Raw genomic sequence first — 24,147 nt, 5'->3', positions numbered from 1 at the left:
GGAACATATCCTGCTTGAGTGCCCTGCGTAAGCTGGCCAGCGTACATACTGTGAGCATTGCATGCCGAAGGTCACCCCAGAGCCTCTGACAATGGAGAGTGTTTTAGGTCCCTTAGACTGCCTTAACCTACAGAGACATGCAATGAACTTTTTGTTTGCATATTTAAGCTACCTTGCACATTTCGACGACCTCCAATTTCACCTTGTATGTTACCCTCTTGCATTCTCCACGTAGTGAACTTTGTCAGCCCATTTGCCGGACTATGCACTTCTTCATTCCATGTGTTATGCCGCCGTGGTGGCTTAGCGGTTGTGGTGCTCGGCTGCTTACCCGAACTACGCGGTTTCAGCCGCTGCGGTCGCGTTTCTACGGAGGCGAGATTCCAGAGGCCCGCGTACTGTGCGATGTCAGTGAACGCTAAAGAACCTCAGGTGGTCGAAATTATTCCGGAGCATAGTATTGAAGAAGCGTAGCTTGTTGGGCCAGTTGGTACATGGTAAGTAGAAAACCAGCGAAAAGGACGCATTCACAAGGAGGAGAAGTACACAGGCCAACGCTGGAAACTTCTCCTCCTTGTGAACGCGTCCTTTCCGCTGGCTTTCTACTTACCATGGTTTTCTACTTATCTATCCAATGCCCTCCACTACGGCGTCCCTCATAGCCTGAATAGCTTTGGGCCCTTAAATCATACAAAACCAAAACCAAACATCATTACTCGCCGAGGCACCTTAGTACCCATTTAATGACCGCATTTTATCTTCTCCCCTTTTCATTTCTTTTATTTTAACTTTTCCGCACCGCTCTCCTTCCATCTTCTCTCCCAAATTCCCTTAGCCACGCAGAGTAGCATGCCAGCGATTTTTAAACTTTGGCTAAATTTAAATTTTTCATAAAGAGTTTCTCTCTCTCTCTCGTGCTTGTGTCGTGTCTTGCTTCTTCCTTTTGTCCTCGTCTTTTGAGCTAGCGTCACCATGAATTCTCATGAGAGGTTAAAACAGGCTAAACAATTCCTGGTTACCTATATTAACCGGAAGCCCTGTAGTCTGCTGTCTCTTATATAACTTGTACCATCTTCGGGCCGATAAACACCACATATACCTTGTGATCACGTGTGCAATGCCTTGACATAGCTTATAATAGAGTTTTTGTATATTTATGCAGGGTGTTTCACGTAACTTGAACAAAGGATTTAAAAAAAGTGGCGCACCAGAGCTGGCTCTAACCAAAGGCATAATATTGATACAGCTTAGAAGTGGACGAAGAAGAAGTGCTCCGCCATCTCGCTTGTGACGAGGAAGAAGAAGTGTTTCGCCTGCTTGCTGGTGACCGCTCGGCAGACTGGAACAGTTCTTGTGTATCTAACTGTGTGCCGTGTAATATTCGTGACAAATCTGGTGGAGGTGCTGGGTACGCTTCCAGACCCGCGTAGGCTACCGACCAATACGGATCTCACCCCAGTTCACCAGCGCCGCGGCCGCCGCCTCCGTGGAGCGTCCCCTGAATTTGGACTCCTTCCGGCTGCAACCGGGGCGACGCAACCCCGGCCTTCGGAGGCACCAGCTGCCATGGCAACTGAGACCACGCTCCCGGCGCACATCCTCTGTCATCATCCACGAACACCCCCGTCGTTTCATGGCGACGTGTTCGAGGACGCCGAGGATTGGCTCGAGATCTTCGAACGGGTTGCCCGTTACAACGGCTGGAGTGACAACCGTAAGCTCCACAATATCTATTTTGCACTTGAAGAGTCGGCTCGGACATGGTTCGAAAACCATAAAGCTTCGTTTACGTCCTGGGAAGCTTTCTGCCGCAATCTTAAAGCCACTTTTCCGAATGCAGACCGTCGAGAGCGAGCAGAAGCTGCGTTACACTCGCGCAACCAGCGCCACAACGAGAGTGTACGCATGTACTGCGAGGACATGACTCGCCTTTTTAAGCGCGCGGCTCTCAACATGACAGAAGACAAGAAGCTTCGCCACCTCATGCGGGGTGTCAAGCAAGAGCTCTTCGCAGGACTCGTGCGCAGCCCACCAAGCACTGTGGCAGAGTTCCTCACCGAGGCGGCAACTATGGAGAAGACGCTGGAACAGCGAGCCAGCCAGTACAATCGCGACGTCAACACCTTCGGGCCTGATCCCATCTCCATGCCTCCCGGAATCGACGCGGCCTTTCTACGCGAGCTGGTTCGATCTGTCGTCAGGGAGGAACTGCAGGCCTTCCGTACGCCGTCCGAGACGCCATCTTTCACGCCACTGAGCGAAGTCATCCGGGACGAGGTGCGCCTGGCAACACAACAGCACCAGATTTCCGAGGTTCCTCGCCAGCCTGATGCAAGGCCCACGTATGCGTCCGTCCTGCGCCAGGCCCCTGGGTACGACGTCACTGCCGCGACTCCAGCAGTGCTCTCGTCGAGCTCCCCTCGTGGTGACGCTCCGTCAGCCTATCAGCGACCGCGAAAGAGTGAAGTGTGGCGTGCCCCGGATCGTCGGCCCCTCTGCTATCACTGTGGCGAGGCGGGTCACCTCTACAGGGCGTGCCCATACCGCCGCGTGGGCCTGCGTAGTTTCGCGCCGGACGACCCGTGCCCTCAGAACGGGGAACGACCGCAGGAGATAGCATTCCATCTGTCGTCGCGCCAGAACCACATCACGTCAGGCCACCAGGAGGCTCGATCACCGTCGCCGAGACGCTACCGTCCTCCAAGCCCCCGTCAAGCCGCAGGCTACTCCGGACGCCGTTCTCCCAGTCCACGCCGGGAAAACTGATTCCAGCGGCCTCTGGAGGCAAGGCCGCTGATGCCGGGACTTGTGAAGATCCTCCTGCGCCACTACCAAGCGACGATGTTTCTCCGGGAGCGAGTAGCGACAGCATCCGACGCGCTACCTCCGATTTGTGCGTCAAAATTGACAGAATCGACGTGACCGCTTTGCTGGATACTGGTGCCGACTATTCTGTCATGTGCCTGGCCCTTGTCTTACAACTGAGGAAAGTATTGACGGGGTGGTCGGGGCCTAGCATTCGCACTGCTGGGGGTCACCTAATTATCCCCGCCGGCAGGTGCACAGCTCGTGTCGATATCCGTGGTTTTGTGTACGTCGGCGAATTTGTAGTCCTCCGTGAGTGTTCGAGGGACTTGGTCCTCGGTCTCGACTTTCTCCACACGAACGGTGCTGTCATTGACCTGCACGAAGCACGGGTCACGTTCTCGACTAAACGGGCCGTGGCGCGCACTGACACAGACGACTCACGCTTCACTGCTCTGCGACTTGTTGACGACGACGTAATGGTGCCACCCCGGTCCAGTGTGCTAGTTCTCGTAAGGAACGATTTATTCCACGACTACGAAGGTGTCGCTGATAGCCACGTACCCCTGCTGCTCGAGAAGGGAGTAGCCGTCGCTCGCGGGCTCGTCCAACTACAAGACGGTTGTGCTAGTGTGCTCCTTACAAATTTTGCCAACGAGTTGCAGCACCTCGCCAAGGGCACGGCTGTCGCCTTCCTGCATGACTTCACCGTGGTGCCTCAAGTGTGCGCCCTGGAGACAAGCCCTCAAGAGCAGGCTCCACCATGTCCTGTCCTTCCGTCCGTCAGAATCAATCCGGATTTGGCGCCTGAGCAGAAGGCTCTCCTCTCGGCGCTTATAACCGACTTCGCGGATTGTTTTGCCACAAGCTCCAGGGTCGGTCGTACGCCTGTCGCAAAGCATCGCATCATCACCGACGAGACTACACCACCCGTATGCCAGCGCCCATACCGCGTTTCTTCGACGGAACCCGAAGCCATTAAAAGGCAAGTGGACGAAATGCTCGCCGACGATGTCATTCAACCGTCGACAAGCCCATGGGCATAAAGAAAGACAACACCTTGAGATTTTGTGTTGATTACCGCAAACTGAACAACGTGACCAAAAAGGACGTTTACCCGCTCCCCAGGATTGATGATGCACTCGACAGACTACGTGATGCCAGGTTCTTTTCCTCTTTAGATCTCAAAAGCGGCTACTGGCAGATAGAGGTGGACGAGCGAGACCGCGAGAAAACTGCTTTTGTGACGCCTGATGGTCTATACGAATTTAAGGTGCTCCCGTTTGGACTGTGCTCAGCGCCGGCCACTTTCCAGCGCATGATGGACACTGTCTTATCTGGGCTCAAGTGGCAGACGTGCCTCGTTTACCTGGACGATGTCGTCATTTTCTCGCCCACCTTCGAACAACACTTGGAGCGGCTGCGCACAGTGCTCCGGGAGCTCCAATGTGCGCAACTTACGATCAAGCCTGAGAAATGCTATTTCGGTTTTGAGGAGCTTCGTTTCCTCAGCCATGTTGTCAGCGCGCGCGGTGTTCTCCCAGATCCCGACAAGACCGCTGCTGTCTCCAGTTTCCCGCGTCCCACTGATAAAAAGACTCTTCGACGTTTTTTGGGACTGTCCTCTTACTATCGACGATTCGTCCAAGATTTTTCCAAAATAGCTGAACCCTTAACAGCGCTGACCAGAGACGACACACCCTTCTTGTGGGGAAGCGACCAAGAGGATGCTTTCGTGGAGCTCCGACAACGCCTGCAACGTCCACCGATACTCGCCCATTTCGATGACGCCGCAGAAACCGACATACACACTGATGCTAGCAACGTAGGCCTTGGGGCGGTCCTGGTACAGTGGCAGGATGGCGCCGAACGAGTCATCGCTTACGCAAGCCGTACACTTTCGCGCTCGGAATGCAACTATTCAACGACTGAGAAAGAATGTCTTGCGGTAGTCTGGGCCATCAGTAAGTTCCGCCCATACCTTTACGGAAGACCCTTTCGCGTTGTCAGCGATCACCACTCGTTATGCTGGCTGGCCAGCCTAAAAGATCCATCTGGGCGGTTGGCGAGGTGGAGCCTCCGTTTGCAGGAGTACGACGTAACGGTCGTGTACAAGTCGGGGCGGAAGCACCAAGATGCGGATTGTTTATCACGCGCGCCAGTGGACCTGGCTTCCCCGGAAATCACTGAAGAATTCTCTTTCCTTGGTGCTGTTAGCGCAACCGATATGGCGCAGGTTCAAAGGGAGGACCCAGAGTTAGCGCCGCTCATCGCGTACCTGGAAGGCTGCGATGGTCCCCGCGTTCCTCGTGTATTTCTTCGTGGGCTCAAATCTTTCACTCTGCAGAACGGCGTCCTCTACAAGCGCAACTTTGAGAGAAACACCGCAACATTTCTGCTCGTAGTCCTGTCCCAGTTGCGACCCGATATCTTGAGCGCTTGCCACGACGAACCATCTGCCGGCCACCTGGGGGTCAGTCGTACCTTAGCGAGGATTCGGCAGAGGTACTACTGGCCCAGATTACTTCCATCAGTGCGGACATACGTCAAAACCTGTCGCGACTGCCAGCGCCGTAAGTCTCCTCCCTTAAAACCCGCAGGATTTCTTCATCCCATAGCGCCTCCGAAGACGCCTTTCCAACAAGTGGGAATGGACCTACTCGGCCCTTTCCCGAAGTCATCCACTGGAAAACGTTGGATTGCTGTCGCGACGGATTATTTGACGCGGTACGCTGAGACAACGGCGCTTGCAAACGGAACTGCTGTCGAAGTAGCTACGTTTTTTGTACACAACATCGTGCTGCGTCATGGGGCTCCGGCGGTTATCATTACTGACCGTGGAGCTGCTTTCACGGCCCGCTTGACTCAGGCAGTCTTAGATCTGACCCACACCAGCCATAGGCGTACAACAGCGTACCACCCACAGACAAATGGTTTGGTGGAGCGCCTTAACAGAACCCTGGCCGACATGCTCTCCATGTATGTGGATGTGGAGCATAAAACGTGGGACCAAATTCTCCCATACGTAACGTTCGCTTACAATACGGCCCTGCAGGAGACAACGCGGCTCACGCCCTTCCAGCTTGTCTTCGGTCGTCCAGTTGTTACTTCTTTGGATGCCATGTTGCCCGTCGACCCTCAGTGTGACCTAGACCCACATCTCGACGTCGCCACTTTCGTTCAGCGGGCTGAAGAAGCACGTCAACTGGAGAGGCAGCGAATACACCGTCAACAGCACGTCGACGCTGACCGCTACAATCTCGGACGGCGATTTGTTACGTACGAACCAGGCGACCATGTGTGGGTTTGGACACCAGTTCGTCGCCGTTGGTTGTCCGAAAAATTACTGCGCCGATACTTCGGACCTTACCGAGTTCTCCGCCGCATTAGCGACGTGACGTACGAAGTTTCACCGACTACCCCAGGCCGCCCATCGCGCAGACCACCGCATCCGGATGTTGTGCTCGTCGTTCGTATGAAGCCGTACTACGACCGTCCTTCTGATTGTACTTTGAGTGCCACCGGTTCTGTGTCGTGATAGCTGTGTTTAACTTTCCGTGTCCAACCCATTTTCCCCTCTATGAAAGCGGCCCGCATCGAGGCGATGCTGCAGAGGAGGGAGCAATGATACAGCTTAGAAGTGGACGAAGAAGAAGTGCTCCGCCATCTCGCTTGTGACGAGGAAGAAGAAGTGTTTCGCCTCCTTGCTGGTGACCGCTCGGCAGACTGGAACAGTTCTTGTGTATCTAACTGTGTGCAGTGTAATATTCGTGACAATATTTCCCGTCGTGCAGTGCTCTCAGAGTATCTTTTAAATTCCGCGGAATTAGTTATTTACCACATATTATAATGCAAAAAAAATATTTTATACATGGTCCGTTTTTCGAGCACTTAAACAAAGCCCGCGAAATATGAAGACAAAGAAAACAACGTGAGTGCGCTCTTGCGCTACCGTATTGTAGCGCTGCCAAGCGCATCCTTAGTAAACGAAGCGTGCGTGCTGACAGCGTCCAAGTGAACGGCCTACGCCGCTCCTAGCACACTCTTGAAAGTGCGCCAGCACATTCTTCCTGAACGTGGAAAGCGGGCTCTGCCATCAGCCATAAGTGATAAGCAGGCCATCGACAGCCAATTCAGACGGAACTTCTACTGAACAATCGCATAGGCAAAACAATAAGGAAAGGGAAAGCAGCTAGGGCAGTCGCGTATTTCAAGGTAGCCTCCTTTTTTTCGGTTTTATCGTTTTGGAGCCCGTCACACTGAGTTCGTCCAAAACAGGGTTGGGAGCGTTGTAATATGGTACGCGTGAGCGCAGACATGTGGGTTTTTCATATTTCACGGGCTTTCTTCAAACGCTGGAAAAAGGACAACATAGGAGATACGTTGCTGCAAAAGAACTGCATCGGTTCTTTCTTAACCCCCTCTACAACCTAAAGGAAACCACGTGAGCCTAAAATGCATAATAGAGAATTTGCATAATTATCTTAGCTAATGAACTAATTAGGCGGAATTTAAAAAAATTCTCTGAAGAGTGCCACACGACGGGAAACTATGTAACTAGTTTCGCCCAGCTCCACGGTGAGCAACATTTTTTTCTGAAATCCTTAATCCCTGTTACGTTTAACCCTATGCATATATTTGAGCGCGCCTGAGTTTGCATTGGTTTTGGGGATTTAGCGCCCCAAGAGGACTAAGACTATGAGGTACGCCATAGTGGAGGGCTCCGGAAATTTCGACCACCTGGGGTTCTTTAACGTGAGCTCATACCGCACAGTGCACGGGCCTCTAGAATTTCGCCTCCATCGAAATTCTACCGCCGCGGTAGAGAGCGAACCCGCGCCTTTGGGTCAGCAGCCGAGCTCTGCGGTGTGTGTGTGTGTGTGTGCGTGTGTGTGTGTGTGTGTGTGTGTGTGTGTGTGCGTGTGTGCGTGTGTGTGCGTGTGTGCGTGTGTGTGTGTGTGTGTGTGTTTGTGTGTGTGTGTGTGTGTGTGTGTGTGTGTGTGTGTGTGTGTGTGTGTGTGTGTCTCTGCACGTACCAATATGCACACCGATATGATAAACTCATATACGTACGCCAATGCGGCTCAAAACGCGAGTCTTCCATCAACCCTTGCTCGGAATGACATTGAAGGTCGCTGACGACGTGCTAGAACACGCAATGCTTTTCACGAAGCGAAACGCGAAGTAGCACCCAAGCATCTCTCAGCCGGCGGCTATCAGCTCGGCACACACCGATAGCGAGGACCCCGTCTGGAGTTCGGATTTCCTCTCGTTACCACTCTTCCCTGAGGCAGTATGACGCGCTCTGATAGCGGTGGTGTAGAGATAAAACGTGATTCTTCTCCCTTTATCAATCGGAGACCACTTCCGACAAGCCACTCCGCTCTGGCGTTGATGGAGCCGCCGTGTTTTATCTTCCTTTGTTGGGTCGCGTCAGCTTTCGGAAGTCTTGCCAGCTGACCATTCCAGCGAGAGCTCGATTGCGACCACGCTGCCCCCATTTTATTGCTCGTGTTGCCAGAGGACGTCGTGCATTTCATCCCCAGGGATTGAGCGTGAAGTTTACGTAGTGGGTAAGTGATAGTGCTTGTCTGTTTACTAGTTTCCATCACGTCGTAGCGCGCACAGGTTATCGGTTAGTGATAATTTGTGCTTCTTCAGGTTTATGCACGCACACAAAAACATAGCGTCTACGCCACGTTAGAACATGGGTTTAGAAATATACTGGTGCTCAATATGATGGTGTAATCTGAATCATGTAGCAGCTTGTTCTATAAACCATTTCACAGTATTTTAAACACAGATATTGCCACGCGCCTCACCCGTGACACCTCCACGCTGAGCGGCGAGGGCGACGAAGCGGATACAACTGCTTGAAGAGCGCTCGTGCTGGGTTAAGTTATGTGAGATTAAACTAGACCGCTAGGAGGTCCCCTACTACGTATGCTGCTGCCGTCCTTCTTTTTCGTGACACTATAAATTCTCACGCACTGCAGTTAGGCCATAATATTGAATAACAAAGCTCCAGATCGACGCAAAGAAGATATAAAAAGGCACTTTTTATTTATACGTAGGTCATGCATTCAATTTTCTTTGTGTTTATAAAGGCTCCGAGGTTCCACAAAAGCCTACGTGACTATCGGGCCTTGAACCATAATAGGAGCGCTCTTAAACATCAAGTTCCCCAACCCAGCCTGACGAGTACAGGTTGGGGAACTGGATCTGCATTAGACTTCAATTTCATCGTCCGCGTCATTGCTGTCGCGGTGTCACTTTCGTAGGATCATAAGGCTAGGGAAAGTTGATAAGCTGCATATTTGAAGTACTACTATCGCTGTGTGCTCCCGGGTAGTCATGTGAGTACTTTTCTTTTTCACATTTTCTGGGCTTTTCACTACAAAAAGAAACTTTAAAGCTGGTCAAAATAGTGTGTGATCAGTTGCCCGCTCTTAAAATTTATAAGTGCAACACCTCCCTAAACTTCGATACCTCAGAAGTTGATTAAAATTAGCTCAACACTTAAAAGCCAAATACAAAATACCCTGACTTCCACCACAAAGCGGCCAGCAACAATGCGCAAGTGTCGTCGTAGAGGGCACGAGAAAATGCTTCAATATCCGCAATCCTCTTATGGCAGCATAACAACCGGATTGGTCGCAGTATTTCTGCATAAATAATTGTACAGCTTGGCGTACAAAAATGAGTAGAACTATCAGGTAGGCAGAACTGTATGTACGGTCTGCTATCCAAAGCAACAACCGAGAGGCAACGTTGCGTGCGTCACTGTGAGGTATAGACAAATCCATTGTTAGGTCCGCTTCATTGGTTCATTTACCTTTCCTGTATACAGTGCACTTTATATCACAGCTACAGTTACCACCAATGACAGCAGTACTCAATCGAAAAATGTATTTGTTTGTTTATCCCTGCTGCGGAAAACCTTGCAGTTTTGTGCTGCGCTTCATGTAGATTCGACTAATATTTCCAATTTTCGGCTTAAGTTTCATGCTGAACGCTGTTCTTTGAGATTTGCCCTTTGCTTTTCATTGAAACCGTTCTCTGATTTCCTCTGTAGTTTCTTTTGAAAAAGTACAGGTTCTTCTTGCTTACAATTAAGCGGGCATATCCTTGTGTTTAATCGACAGGAAATTGCTTCACCGTAGCAATGCATTAAGGTTTAAATAAAGACAAGAGTTTATTGCGCAGTTCTGACACCTTGCCAGGCGCACTAGGACCCAAAAGATCCAGAATATCAATGTCATCATTGGCAGTCTTGTCCGGAATCTTGAAAGCATTTTGGAAAAAGTTTAGAAGCTGTTTTGCTAAACGTCCGGTTCCCACGCGGATAAACAATGTCCTGCAGAAAGAGATTCGCATTGTACACCTGCCCTATTCAGGGAGCCGAGCAAGATCTCACGCTCCGTGTCGTGATCGGGGCAGCACGTGCGGTAATGTTGTATGTTCCCTCATGGCCTCAAGAGATGCGCTAAGGGGGCGATGTCAGTCCAGACTTTAACATTCACGCGCAAGTAACAGCAGAAGTCATGTTGAAGGGTGAAGTTGTGCGGCTTCTGCACTCTTCCGCCTCAGAGTCAGACAGGGCTCGTAGGGCGGACGTCGTATATATCTAAACACCTTACAACTCTCGCTTTGCAGAATGATCTCATGAGCAAGGCTATAATTCCCTTTGTTTCCCAGGACGCCTATATACGAAGGAACCCACTGAAAACGTACAGAGAATTCCCTGCTGTACACTTGCTTGGCCAAACGCAGCGAGCTCAGGCAGAACCTTTCAGCCGGAAAACAAATTTTAATCTTTTACGCGCAAATTTCCAGTCCGTTTAAATTACCCCAGATTAAGCCATGGACGACGGTACCTTTTCTATGGCCGCCTCAATGGCAACGTTCCAAGCTTTGTGGCGGACACAACAATGGTAAGGTGGGCGCACCAGACAGCATTCAAAGCTCGTATGCTAAATACCGCTGCTCTAACTCTGATAATTTTATCAGCTGAAGCTTCAGTATGGATTCTCACGTAATGCAAAGGCAGAGTTAACTGGGAGACTGAAAAGCTTGAGATCGATATAAGCTCTTCTACTGTGCCGAAACCAGGGGTGCTAGCTTTTGTGATGATTTCCGTGGGAAGGAATACTAGTTGTTAAGAAATGCGGCTGCCAACTTCATAGTCTACCATAGCTGAAAATTCCTGACTTCCTTGCTGCTGAACATAATGTTGCCCGGCTGTACTCGACCTAAAACTTACGTTTCGGTCGGTGGAGGTTGCGCTCACAATAATTTGGGGTCACTGAAAATCACATCAAGATTAGAACACTATAATGACGTTTGGGATAGAGACAATGTCGTCAAATCCATCAAACTGTGATTCTCTAGCAGTAAAAACTTATTTTGTGCCTTTTTCTGGCTGTATTGACGCATGTGCGGGCGCAGAAGATGTATTTATTGTCAAAAATTATCTTTAAATTTTTCAGTCACGCGACATCAGCACAGAAGATAATTCCGTGACCTCTGTTATAGAGAAATGGCGGTATAGACTAGCCTCAGAGATTTGCGGTGTTTTACACAGCAAAGTTACCCTGCGAGGATGGCAAGGGTTGGCGACAACTGCATTCCACTTCCTGACCTTTCCTAGCTGACAAAGGCTTCATTTTCAGTTAAAGTTGTTCCTTTTTCAAATGACAGGCCAGTCTATGAGTACAAGCCAACTTCACTTTGCCCTCTGTATCACTACAGGGCAGAAAGACAGGCTAGTTGTTATCTATGACGTTGTCTAGAGGACTGGACACTAGATAAATAAGGAACACACAGGACCGACCACAGGTGGACTTGATGAAGGCACGCATTTCGCGGGCACACATATTCCGCGCACACCTCTTAGGGTAGCTATGTTCTGAAGGACAGTTTTTCTTGCCTTCTTGCACGTAATAACTATCTCAGAGTCAAGGTCCACAATATGGCTGCTATATGGAGTTCCTCGTGGAGTTATCAGGCTTATCGGCTTCCACCAGATTGCAAAAAGCAGCCACTCAAGGAGCCTACGGGAAAAGCAGTTGCTCCGGCTCTTACTTGGGATGCATGCCGGAAAATAAAATTGCCTTTGTTCAAAGACATAAACGCTCCATTTTATAGCAAGACAACAGAAGAGAGGAGGTTAGGAGGGTGGAGAGGGGGTTGGGAGGAGTGATGCAGATAAGGCACCTTGCGGTAGTGAATCTAGACCCGTATGTGCTGAAACGAAAAGTGGCAGATTGTGAAGGCACAGGTGTGGCATATCACCACGGCAATATCAGGGCTTCCAAACCAAAACTAGCAAAAACGAATGCCTTAGCATGAGTAGCACTAGAAAATGCAACCACCTCATATAAATCTACTGGGCAGAAATCATAGCATAAAAGCTTTTGTTAAATCCGGTATTAACTATAAACACCACTTTTCGCTTCCGGACTTTCGGAATTCTTTTTTTTTCCTAATTCAGTGCGCTAAAACGCTTTATTTTTTTGTACTTCCAATTCCGATGTAACTCGGGGGTTTTAAAAAAAAGTTCCGCAATTCGTTTATTTTTATAAATGTTTCGGCAGATAGCAGATATTCTCATCATTTGCTTTTTTTGCAGGAGATAAAACGCTCTATCCTTTTGATCATAATTTTCTCATTTGTAGGTTCCACAAATGAGAAACCGGTCCGTCTTTGCGCGCCAATAAATCACACTTTCTTGCATGTCCATTTTTGTGTACATAACGGTTTTAACCCAATATCTCAGAAATGTTATCAGTGTGAAAGAATTCTAGAGACCGGGCTTTACCAGCTAACAAAGTGCTCTATGTATAAACAGTTCTGTAAAATTTGGAGTCGCTTTGAAAGCGTACACAACATGAACGAACGGGTGGCAGTGAGTGGCGACAATCCTCCATCGACAACTTTTCTTGACAATGCTGCCAAAGCACCAGAACCTACACGATCCTTTCTTTTTCTCTTACGGAGCGAATTATATTCCCTCTTTGCAGCTAATACTTTTTTTGAAAAGAACATACTGGCAATTCTCACCTTTAAAGCATAATGACAACACAGCGGCGCATTTTCAGCGTTGGAAGAATGCCGGTAAAAACAGTCTGTTTAATTAGAGCGAATTGTTAAAGCACTTCAGGTTACAAGAAGCTTGCATAAATGACGCCAGCAGGCAACAGGTAAACCACTGGCCTATTTCGAATTGTTCTTCAATACCGAAAACTAAATAGATTTTCCTTCCAGCATTGCAGTTGTATTCACAGACGTGACATGTATTTACTCCCCTTCTGTGGCACCGCCAGCGAAAAAGTCTAGCTCTTCTTCGTTCTTTGTTTTTCCTTTCAGCACGTCATGTAAATACCGCGGCATCCATTTTGTGGTTAAATACGCAATGTGCAACCTTCAAAACGAATGTACCGTACACGATAAATTACGAGTGTCTACCGCCGTCCGGCTACGGCAGTAATTCCTGGACGTAGTCAAAACCATTCATTGGATGCCACGGTAAGAAAGGAACTCGATACGTATACGGCAGGCGAAACAGACCGCAAACGTGTATTTAATGCACACCTGCGCCTGTGCGATTGCTCCTAGCTGTTTCCATTGAAGGCTGGAGAGCGGAGGAGAAAATTTGCCAGGCTAACGTACAGGAGATGACTTCAGAACACTTGCTGCGGCTACTATAAGCAACATGGTTATAAGAATAAACTCCTCGTCTTCACCTATGTTTTGCATATGTAGGCATTACGGCGGAAATTAAACTCGATCATAAGTACAGCACTTGCCAAAAAGTTTAAGAGCCCAACCGTACTGCTTCTAAGGTGGGGCTCCTGTAGCATCCGTGGAATTTCAAACTTTTGGAGGGACAAGGACAGTTTTTGTCAGCTACAAGTGATTTGGGACCCTGGAATTGGGAAACGAATTGCACAGCGTGGCTTGGAAGCAAGCCATCTGAGCACTATACCTTCGACAAAATGTGTACGTCTCTTTTTTTTGTACAAAATATGGAGGAGGGGGGGGGGTCACGGCTGTTTTCAAGACAAAGCTTTAGCTAGAGTTCTATAGCACCATTTTTCACCGATTCATACGGAACAAAGTCGCTCGCTTTTGCAACAAACACAGCGTCAATAAGTTTGAAATTCTTTGAATTTCACGGAAAAAAAATCCACACTCTGGTTGTAACGAAATTTTTACTCTCAGGTCAGCCTATGAGATTCATCAAAATTTCTCGCATTTTCAAAATTTTCTTCACCTATGTTTTGCATATGTAGGCATTACGGCGAAAATTAAACTCGATCATAAGTACAACACTTGCCAAAAAGGTTAAGAGCCCAATCGTATTGCTTCTAAGGTGGGGCTCCTGCAGCATCCGTGGAATTTCAAACTTTTGGAGGGACAAGGGGGAAAGCTTTTGTCAGCGACAAAGATTTGGGACCCTGGAATTGTGTAACGAGCTGCACAGCGTGGCTTGGAAGCAAGCCATCTGAGCACTATACTTTTGACAAAAGGTGTACGTCTTTGTTTTGTACAGAATAAGGCGTAGGGGGGGAGGGGGGGGGGGGTCACTGCTGCTTTTAAAACAAGCTTTAGCTGGAGTTCTAAAGCTCCATTTTTCTCTAATCTATACGGAACACAGTACCTCTCTTTTACAAGAAACACTGCGTCAGTATGTTTGAAATTCTTTACAATACATGGAAGAAAATAAAATCCGGAGTCTGTTTATAGCTAAATTTGTACTCTCAGGTCACGTGAAAAAAATCACCAAAAACTGTCGAGTTTTCCAAATTTTGGTTTTCTTGGCCAGTGCACAGTTTAAATTGCTCTTTGAAATCGAGAAGAGAGACACGAAAAGCTGGGAGAAAGCTCACACACACGTGGAAGGCGTAGTCTGTGCACTGGACGTAATAAGCAGCGGCTGTGACTTCTATACAACGTCTTGCCCATAAAGCAAATGAGCAATATTAAATCTCGGCTCCTTTGTGAAATTTGTTTGCCATTTCAAGAATCGGCCAGGCGTGCACTACGAAATCCCGACGTCTGTGCTCACAGGAGTACGGGCACCCAATATTAATTTTACTATTATAACCATCCTGGATAGTAAGAAATTTTTACTTCGAGAATCCAGTCTTCCATTTTCTTTCCTTCCTTCACTTCTTAAATTTTCTGACGTTTCGAATGAATTTACAAAATAAGCTCCTCAAAATGACAAAAGCGCTCACATAATAAACAGTTTTCTCTCCTTCGAAACCACATCAGACCCTTTGGGCAACCTCGAACCGTAATTTCAGATCTCGTAACGCGTGGTGACATCAACACTCGACCCTACGGAGGTTGCCTACTAACTAGCGAATGCCAAGGTCAATGTCTACTATTCTCACCGAGTCACCAGCTTTGTTTACGAACAGACTACGCAGCGCCTATTAATACCTGCGAGGCTATTTATGTCCGCCGATGAGGCTCTGAAAGCAGCCAGCGTGCAAAACTAACAACGACAGAAAAAGAACCTCCGATGTCAGCCAGTTTCCCCCGTACTCCGCCTATATTCGCAGCGGGCGTCACAAGGACGTTGTGAGCTGTTGTTTTGGCGCGGGATGCGTGTGCATGGCAATATGTGCTTCTTTTTATGCTTGCATATTTTGTTACGTTACGCTGTTTTTCAGGTTGAACCACAGCCTCGCTCAAGGCCACTGACAATAGAGTCCATTCCCCTTAATTCACTCTTCTCCCTCTTCCAAACGTTCTGTTTTCAGTGTCGCTGTCGCTGGTTGTTAACGGACACGCTTCAAAGATGGCTGCGCACCGAGAAGCTGTGCGACCCCCACATTTCCCTTGTACTCAGAGCAATTTATTTTGTACTCAGAGCAATTTATTTTTTATTTATGTCATACATACGGCTAGCCTCTTGTACGAGGCTGTTGCAGGATTGCGCGATGTTATGTTTTGCCGTACTAGTAGCGTGTCCCACCAGGCATCGGATCCAGGATCACCTCCGCATTGCCGAAGGAGGAAGGAAACGTGGGCCGGAGACGGGGAGTAGGGGAAGTCAAGGAAAAAACTGTATTTACATGGTTACATGATTAATTACATTATTTACATAGAGCGGGACTGAGAATGGCTCTCAGTGGAAGGGGCACGTCTTCGTCAACCGTAGTCGACTGGAGCTAGCAGGCTTCTCTCGGCCACACTCACGGCCGAGTTAAATATCATTCGGTTTCCCCAGATCCCTGGCTGGGGAATAATGTTCGACGAGCACTGTCCAATCGGATGGACCGAAGGGGACGTTCTTGTTACCACCCACGGTTGGGCAGGTGCGAGCTTTTCCACTCTCTCGCAGCTGGGTCGATGAGAGGGGGAGATGCCGACTCATCCAGCCCTGCGGGAAAGGAATCTCCCGAAGTCTTCCAGCAGGAGAATGAACTTGCTTCCCCGCCGATTGCCCAGAACGCGAGTCGGGGACACAGAATTCTTCAATTATCCGCCAGCGTGACCGGCGCCGGCACGTCGCCTCCGCTGTGGTCGCTCGGACAATACCTCCGGCGCGTCCCCGGCCTTCGCCGCTATAGTGGTCACCTCCGCTCAAGGAATTTCGCTGTGGTTACTGCTGACAATGGCCCTCGACATTCCTGCTACACTAATCCGCTGAGGCTCGGAGGGGCATTCCAAGCATCCCACTTCCCATGGTCGTCGCGAGGTTGTCGGCCTTGTTGATTGTTCACGGTAGCTGCTTGATCGGGCCCACGTGGTCCGAAGTACGGTCACAACAGCACGTCCGCCGCCCGAAGATGTCTCGTAGTGGTTGCAGCCAACGCTGCTGCGCGCAGAGACCTGGAGTTCTGTCCGTTCGGCTTTTGGTCACAGCTGGGCCCAAAGGTTCTTCTTGCTTCGTTGACAACTGTAACGGTCTCAACCAGCAAGGTACACAGCCCAACAAGCAGAAAGCGCTAAACCGACTTTAAGAACTGCCAAGCTGTTTTCGGTCGACAAAGTCTGTTTAGAAAAAATGAGCTGTCGCGTGAAATTTACGTCCTCCTCCGAAAGTTTCCAAGTTTGACCAAACCAGAATACACAGAGCTTGTTTAGCCAAAAGGGAAAAATTTCCTAAAATTTTGGGGGGGTGCCGTAGCACGGTTTTTGTCACAGAAAGCCACCTTCCGTGAGAGCACAAAGGGAAGGTGGAGCTGCTGAACATACATACAAAACAGAGAAAAAAAAATGATTCCCGCTAAAGCAAAAAAAAAAGAAGATACAAATTTGCACAGCGGAATAACGTCTGGGGAGTCAGGAAAGGGCATTACACGGGAAAGCCTCGGTTGAGGCCATCAGCGTTGCCATTACTCGCACCTTTCGGCAACGCATGTGAACTGAGTCCCGCAATGCCAAGCTCCGAAATTTCGCTCTGATTTCGCATAGGAGAGTGTAATGAACAAAAGACAAAAAACAAGCATTAAAGTCAATATGAGATTATGCCTCGTATCCGCTCACCAAGAGCGTTGCGACTCAAGGAATGTACTGATTCCTATTCTTCAGCCGCCCCTTGCGCGGCCGCGGTCCGACAGCTGCTTTAGCAGATGAGACATTGACATAATGTCAGGAATTTCAGCTTGCATTTCTGTACAGGAGAGTTAAATGAACAAAAAGAAACAAGCAATAGACTGAATAGGATTATTCCTCGAAACCGTCCAGAAACAGCGTTACGATTAGAGGAATTTACTGATTCCTATTCTTCAGCCGCCCCCTGCGCGGCCGCGGTCCGATAGCTGCTCTAGCAGGTGCAACAGGACACAAGGCTAGGAATTTCAACTTAGGACCCTTAACTGTTCCTCGTTCAAGTCTCGTGGTTCTGAAGTTTGGCTGACGCTCAGAAAGCAGAACGCGAGAAGGGAACGGACGAGTGCGAATGCCGTGCCAGCGTATCCGTCTCTCTCGGATCGGGTTCGCGCGTTGCGTTCTCTTGGCTTGTGTTCCCACGGGGCGGGTGCGAACTCTTGAGCACCGAGGTGCCAAAATGGGGCGGCTACGCGGTTCGGATTTCAGTCGAGCAGTCAACAAGAGCCGCACTTTCCCCTTAATTAACTCTTCCCGTTTGGCCACCTCTTTACGCTGCCGCTCCGTGGAAACCCTCGCTGTTGGTTTGCGGGGCGCGTCACTAGACATCGCGGAACCGTCACAGGTTAAGTCGTCGGCGTTCGCCTCATTTCCAATTTGTGATCCAGCCTGCTCTGGCTCACTACCGTGAGAGTTTATAAGGGTTACAGGGCCACGTTTGCCCTCTTCACCCGCGTGCTCTGCTGGCGCTGCGAATTCTGGAGCCTTCGAAATGGTAAGGACCTGCGCAGCATTATCTCCAAAACAAAGGCCTTTTTCTTTGGGCAGCATATCCAAGCGATTTGAGAAAATCGAGGGATATTGCATAGGCAGGTTTTGGGAGACGGCTGCCTCGGTCAGACGCAGCTCGAGCGGGCTCTCGATCGCGACGCGGGCAGAAAGGTGGTCGTGTTGGATACCTTTCCTATCCTTACACTGGCGGTACAGCAGGCCAGAACGGAGCTGGAAAGGTATGTTCTTCCGTGACACACCCATGTCACTTTGGTGACTCAAGTTTCGTAGAGTCTGGTCTTTCTCTTGCTCAGTGGTGAACGTTTCTCTGTCCACACGAAGGAGTTCGAGAAAGCCATCCGAGTGGGGTAACACAAGATTGGAATTCAATTCCTCACCTAGCCCCAGCTCATCACTTGCGCCTGATTCGGAAGACTCACTATAGCCTGTACTACTGTCGGTACTCTTTACCCCTGTGCTATAAGTGAGTAAGTCCTGCGCTGGCTCGTCATTAGGTAACGCGGAGCCGTCACGGCTTAAGTCGCCGGCGTTCGTCTCATCGTCTGTCTGTAACAAAGCCTGCTCTAGCTCATCACCGTGAGAATTTACAGGCTTCGGGCTTACAGGTTGAGGTTTGCCCTCTTCAGCCACGTGCTCTGCTGGCGCTGCGACCTCACGAGCCTTCGAAATGGTAAGGACCTGCGCAGCATTATCTCCAAAACAAAGGCCTTTTTCTTTGGGCAGCATATCCAAGTGATTTGAGAAAATCGAGGGATGCTGCTTAGGCAGGTTTTGGGAGACGGCTGCCCCGGTCAGACGCACCTCGAGCGGGCTCTCGATCGCGACGTGGGCGATGGGCAAAGACACACTAGTTTCATTGGAGCATAACTCGTTTTCGGGTGGTCGATCGCGAGCGGCTGTCGTTCCCTTATCGCTGAACTGATCTTTGTTTCCAGGCAGCGATGAGGCGCATTCCTCGCTTACAGTAGAACTTTCATCTGTCGCTTTCAGCGCGCGACTGCTTTCTGGAGGACTACATCTCGGCGCTGCGCCTACACCTTTCTGGGTTGCAAGGGCAATCTCTGCGGCATCCCGCTTTTCAGCTAACGCTGCGCTCTTGCTTGGAGCGTCACAGTCGCTGTCAGGTCACTGACAACGACGCTCTGTGCCGCAGATGATCGCGTCAACTTCCCGACTGCCACTGTTCTTCTGAGCAACTACATTGTGCGTAGCTGACCAAGCGAGGCTCTTTGGCTGGTCACTGACGCACTGATGGGAGCGCTGCCCGCTGCTATCACTTCGGCTTTTAGACTCGGTCTGTACACGAATTCCGAAGTATCGGTAGAGGGCACTTTTTGCTTTGTCGTAGTTGCTGGCATCCTCATCGGACAGTCGCGCTAATACGGCGCTGACATCGCAAGGAAGGATGGCCAGCAACATCATTGACCATTCGCCCTGATCTAGCTCCTCCTCCGTACATATGTGTTCAAAATTCGCGAGGAAAGTTCTGAAGCTCTCGCCTCTCTGAAAAGTCCTCAACCGATCTCGCGCCCTTTTCCGTCTGAGAAATTGAGTCGTACGTATGATCTCCTGCTGCTCTCGTTTACGTAGTTCCTCGAGCTCAGCGCGTCTCTTACGGCATCGCTCCTGCCATTATATCTCCTCCTCCTGACGAAGCCTTCGCGTTTCCTCCTGAATGACTTCCCAGGTCTCCCAAATTTTGTCACCCTCCTCCTTAGCACCACATTCCTCAATAGCCTCAATCAGCTGCGGCTTTCTGTGACTTTTCCTGGCCTGAATACCCAGCCTTTCACACAGCAAAATCAAATCTGGCTTCTTTAGCTTGCTCAAATCCATGGCAATTCTCGAACGAGGACTTTCAAAAAATAAGCTGCTACGTGAAATGCTTAAGCGAGCACGTGCAGAAAAACAATCTACAGGTAGTGATAAATTTCCAGAGTTATCAAGCCTGGCAGATTCTTAAAGAAAGTCAAGCGCTCACCACTGCTGAAGCCAGGACCAAGCGTGGAAAATCCCGCCGCTGCCAACCAGTTGTTATGTTTTGCCGTGCTAGTAGCGTGTCCCACCAGGCATCGGATCCAGGATCACCGCCGCAGTGCCGAAGGAGGAAGGAAACGTGGGCCGGAGACGGGGAGTAGGGGAAGTTAAGGAAAACTCTATTTACATGGTTACATGATTAATTACATTATTTACATAGAGCGGGACTGAGAATGGCTCTCAGTGGAAGGGGAACGTCTTCGTCAACCGTAGTCGACTGGAGCTAGCAGGCTTCTCTCGGCCACACTCACGGCCGAGTTAAATATCATTCGGTTTCCCCAGATCCCTGGCTGGGGAATAATGTTCGACGAGCACTGTCCAATCGGATGGACCGAAGGGGACGTTCTTGTTACCATCCACGGTTGGGCAGGTGCGAGCTTTTCCACTCTCTCGCAGCTGGGTCGATGAGAGGGGGAGATGCCGACTCATCCAGCCCTGCGGGAAAGGAATCTCCCGAAGTCTTCCAGCAGGAGAATGAACTTGCTTCCCCGCCGATTGCCCAGAACGCGAGTCGGGGACACAGAATTCTTCAATTATCCGCCAGCGTGACCGGCGCCGGCACGTCGCCTCCGCTGTGGTCGCTCGGACAATACCTCCGGCGCGTCCCCGGCCTTCGCCGCTATAGTGGTCACCTCCGCTCAAGGAATTTCGCTGTGGTTACTGCTGACAATGGCCCTCGACATTCCTGCTACACTAATCCGCTGAGGCTCGGAGGGGCATTCCAAGCATCCCACTTCCCATGGTCGTCGCGAGGTTGTCGGCCTTGTTGATTGTTCACGGTAGCTGCTTGATCGGGCCCACGTGGTCCGAAGTACGGTCACAACAGCACGTCCGCCGCCCGAAGATGTCTCGTAGTGGTTGCAGCCAACGCTGCTGCGCGCATAGACCTGGAGTTCTGTCCGTTCGGCTTTTGGTCACAGCTGGGCCCAAAGGTTCTTCTTGCTTCGTTGACAACTGTAACGGTCTCAACCAGCAAGGTACACAGCCCAACAAGCAGAAAGCGCTAAACCGACTTTAAGAACTGCCAAGCTGTTTTCGGTCGACAAAGTCTGTTTAGAAAAAATGAGCTGTCGCGTGAAATTTACGTCCTCCTCCGAAAGTTTCCAAGTTTGACCAAACCAGAATACACAGAGCTTGTTTAGCCAAAAGGGAAAAATTTCCTAAAATTTTGGGGGGGTGCCGTAGCACGGTTTTTGTCACAGAAAGCCACCTTCCGTGAGAGCACAAAGGGAAGGTGGAGCTGCTGAACATACATACAAAACAGAGAAAAAAAATGATTCCCGCTAAAGCAAAAAAAAAAGAAGATACAAATTTGCACAGCGGAATAACGTCTGGGGAGTCAGGAAAGGGCATTACACGGGAAAGCCTCGGTTGAGGCCATCAGCGTTGCCATTACTCGCACCTTTCGGCAACGCATGTGAACTGAGTCCCGCAATGCCAAGCTCCGAAATTTCGCTCTGATTTCGCATAGGAGAGTGTAATGAACAAAAGACAAAAAACAAGCATTAAAGTCAATATGAGATTATGCCTCGTATCCGCTCACCAAGAGCGTTGCGACTCAAGGAATGTACTGATTCCTATTCTTCAGCCGCCCCTTGCGCGGCCGCGGTCCGACAGCTGCTTTAGCAGATGAGACATTGACATAATGTCAGGAATTTCAGCTTGCATTTCTGTACAGGAGAGTTAAATGAACAAAAAGAAACAAGCAATAGACTTAATAGGATTATTCCTCGAAACCGTCCAGAAACAGCGTTACGATTAGAGGAATTTACTGATTCCTATTCTTCAGCCGCCCCCTGCGCGGCCGCGGTCCGATAGCTGCTCTAGCAGGTGCAACAGGACACAAGGCTAGGAATTTCAGCTTAGGACCCTTAACTGTTCCTCGTTCAAGTCTCGTGGTTCTGAAGTTTGGCTGACGCTCAGAAAGCAGAACGCGAGAAGGGAACGGACGAGTGCGAATGCCGTGCCAGCGTATCCGTCTCTCTCGGATCGGGTTCGCGCGTTGCGTTCTCTTGGCTTGTGTTCCCACGGGGCGGGTGCGAACTCTTGAGCACCGAGGTGCCAAAATGGGGCGGCTACGCGGTTCGGATTTCAGTCGAGCAGTCAACAAGAGCCGCACTTTCCCCTTAATTAACTCTTCCCGTTTGGCCACCTCTTTACGCTGCCGCTCCGTGGAAACCCTCGCTGTTGGTTTGCGGGGCGCGTCACTAGACATCGCGGAACCGTCACAGGTTAAGTCGTCGGCGTTCGCCTCATTTCCAATTTGTGATCCAGCCTGCTCTGGCTCACTACCGTGAGAGTTTATAAGGGTTACAGGGCCACGTTTGCCCTCTTCACCCGCGTGCTCTGCTGGCGCTGCGAATTCTGGAGCCTTCGAAATGGTAAGGACCTGCGCAGCATTATCTCCAAAACAAAGGCCTTTTTCTTTGGGCAGCATATCCAAGCGATTTGAGAAAATCGAGGGATATTGCATAGGCAGGTTTTGGGAGACGGCTGCCTCGGTCAGACGCAGCTCGAGCGGGCTCTCGATCGCGACGCGGGCAGAAAGGTGGTCGTGTTGGATACCTTTCCTATCCTTACACTGGCGGTACAGCAGGCCAGAACGGAGCTGGAAAGGTATGTTCTTCCGTGACACACCCATGTCACTTTGGTGACTCAAGTTTCGTAGAGTCTGGTCTTTCTCTTGCTCAGTGGTGAACGTTTCTCTGTCCACACGAAGGAGTTCGAGAAAGCCATCCGAGTGGGGTAACACAAGATTGGAATTCAATTCCTCACCTAGCCCCAGCTCATCACTTGCGCCTGATTCGGAAGACTCACTATAGCCTGTACTACTGTCGGTACTCTTTACCCCTGTGCTATAAGTGAGTAAGTCCTGCGCTGGCTCGTCATTAGGTAACGCGGAGCCGTCACGGCTTAAGTCGCCGGCGTTCGTCTCATCGTCTGTCTGTAACAAAGCCTGCTCTAGCTCATCACCGTGAGAATTTACAGGCTTCGGGCTTACAGGTTGAGGTTTGCCCTCTTCAGCCACGTGCTCTGCTGGCGCTGCGACCTCACGAGCCTTCGAAATGGTAAGGACCTGCGCAGCATTATCTCCAAAACAAAGGCCTTTTTCTTTGGGCAGCATATCCAAGTGATTTGAGAAAATCGAGGGATGCTGCTTAGGCAGGTTTTGGGAGACGGCTGCCCCGGTCAGACGCACCTCGAGCGGGCTCTCGATCGCGACGTGGGCGATGGGCAAAGACACACTAGTTTCATTGGAGCATAACTCGTTTTCGGGTGGTCGATCGCGAGCGGCTGTCGTTCCCTTATCGCTGAACTGATCTTTGTTTCCAGGCAGCGATGAGGCGCATTCCTCGCTTACAGTAGAACTTTCATCTGTCGCTTTCAGCGCGCGACTGCTTTCTGGAGGACTACATCTCGGCGCTGCGCCTACACCTTTCTGGGTTGCAAGGGCAATCTCTGCGGCATCCCGCTTTTCAGCTAACGCTGCGCTCTTGCTTGGAGCGTCACAGTCGCTGTCAGGTCACTGACAACGACGCTCTGTGCCGCAGATGATCGCGTCAACTTCCCGACTGCCACTGTTCTTCTGAGCAACTACATTGTGCGTAGCTGACCAAGCGAGGCTCTTTGGCTGGTCACTGACGCACTGATGGGAGCGCTGCCCGCTGCTATCACTTCGGCTTTTAGACTCGGTCTGTACACGAATTCCGAAGTATCGGTAGAGGGCACTTTTTGCTTTGTCGTAGTTGCTGGCATCCTCATCGGACAGTCGCGCTAATACGGCGCTGACATCGCAAGGAAGGATGGCCAGCAACATCATTGACCATTCGCCCTGATCTAGCTCCTCCTCCGTACATATGTGTTCAAAATTCGCGAGGAAAGTTCTGAAGCTCTCGCCTCTCTGAAAAGTCCTCAACCGATCTCGCGCCCTTTTCCGTCTGAGAA

General features: G+C 50.1%; 1 protein-coding gene across 2 annotated transcripts in view; it reads left to right on the top strand.

Moving 5' to 3' along the window:
- Window positions 1-8,228: 8,228 nt before the first annotated feature.
- LOC149333015 (ATP-binding cassette subfamily G member 4-like) overlaps window positions 8,229-24,147 on the top strand; it is an 89,442-nt gene continuing 73,523 nt past the window's right edge. The window contains exon 1 of one of the 2 annotated variants that reach the window (XM_089558547.1): window positions 8,229-8,378. The gene's annotated coding sequence lies outside the window, so the exon portion shown is untranslated. The remainder of the gene's footprint in view (window positions 8,379-24,147) is intronic. The other variant, XM_089558548.1, reaches the window with a different exon arrangement.

This window comes from Amblyomma mixtum, chromosome 8, assembly GCF_055824585.1.
Source record: "Amblyomma mixtum isolate Tamu chromosome 8, ASM5582458v1, whole genome shotgun sequence".
In the NCBI taxonomy this organism is placed as follows: domain Eukaryota; kingdom Metazoa; phylum Arthropoda; class Arachnida; order Ixodida; family Ixodidae; genus Amblyomma; species Amblyomma mixtum.
Note: the sequence above shows the minus strand (reverse complement) of the source record. Positions and strands in the feature narration are given on the sequence as shown.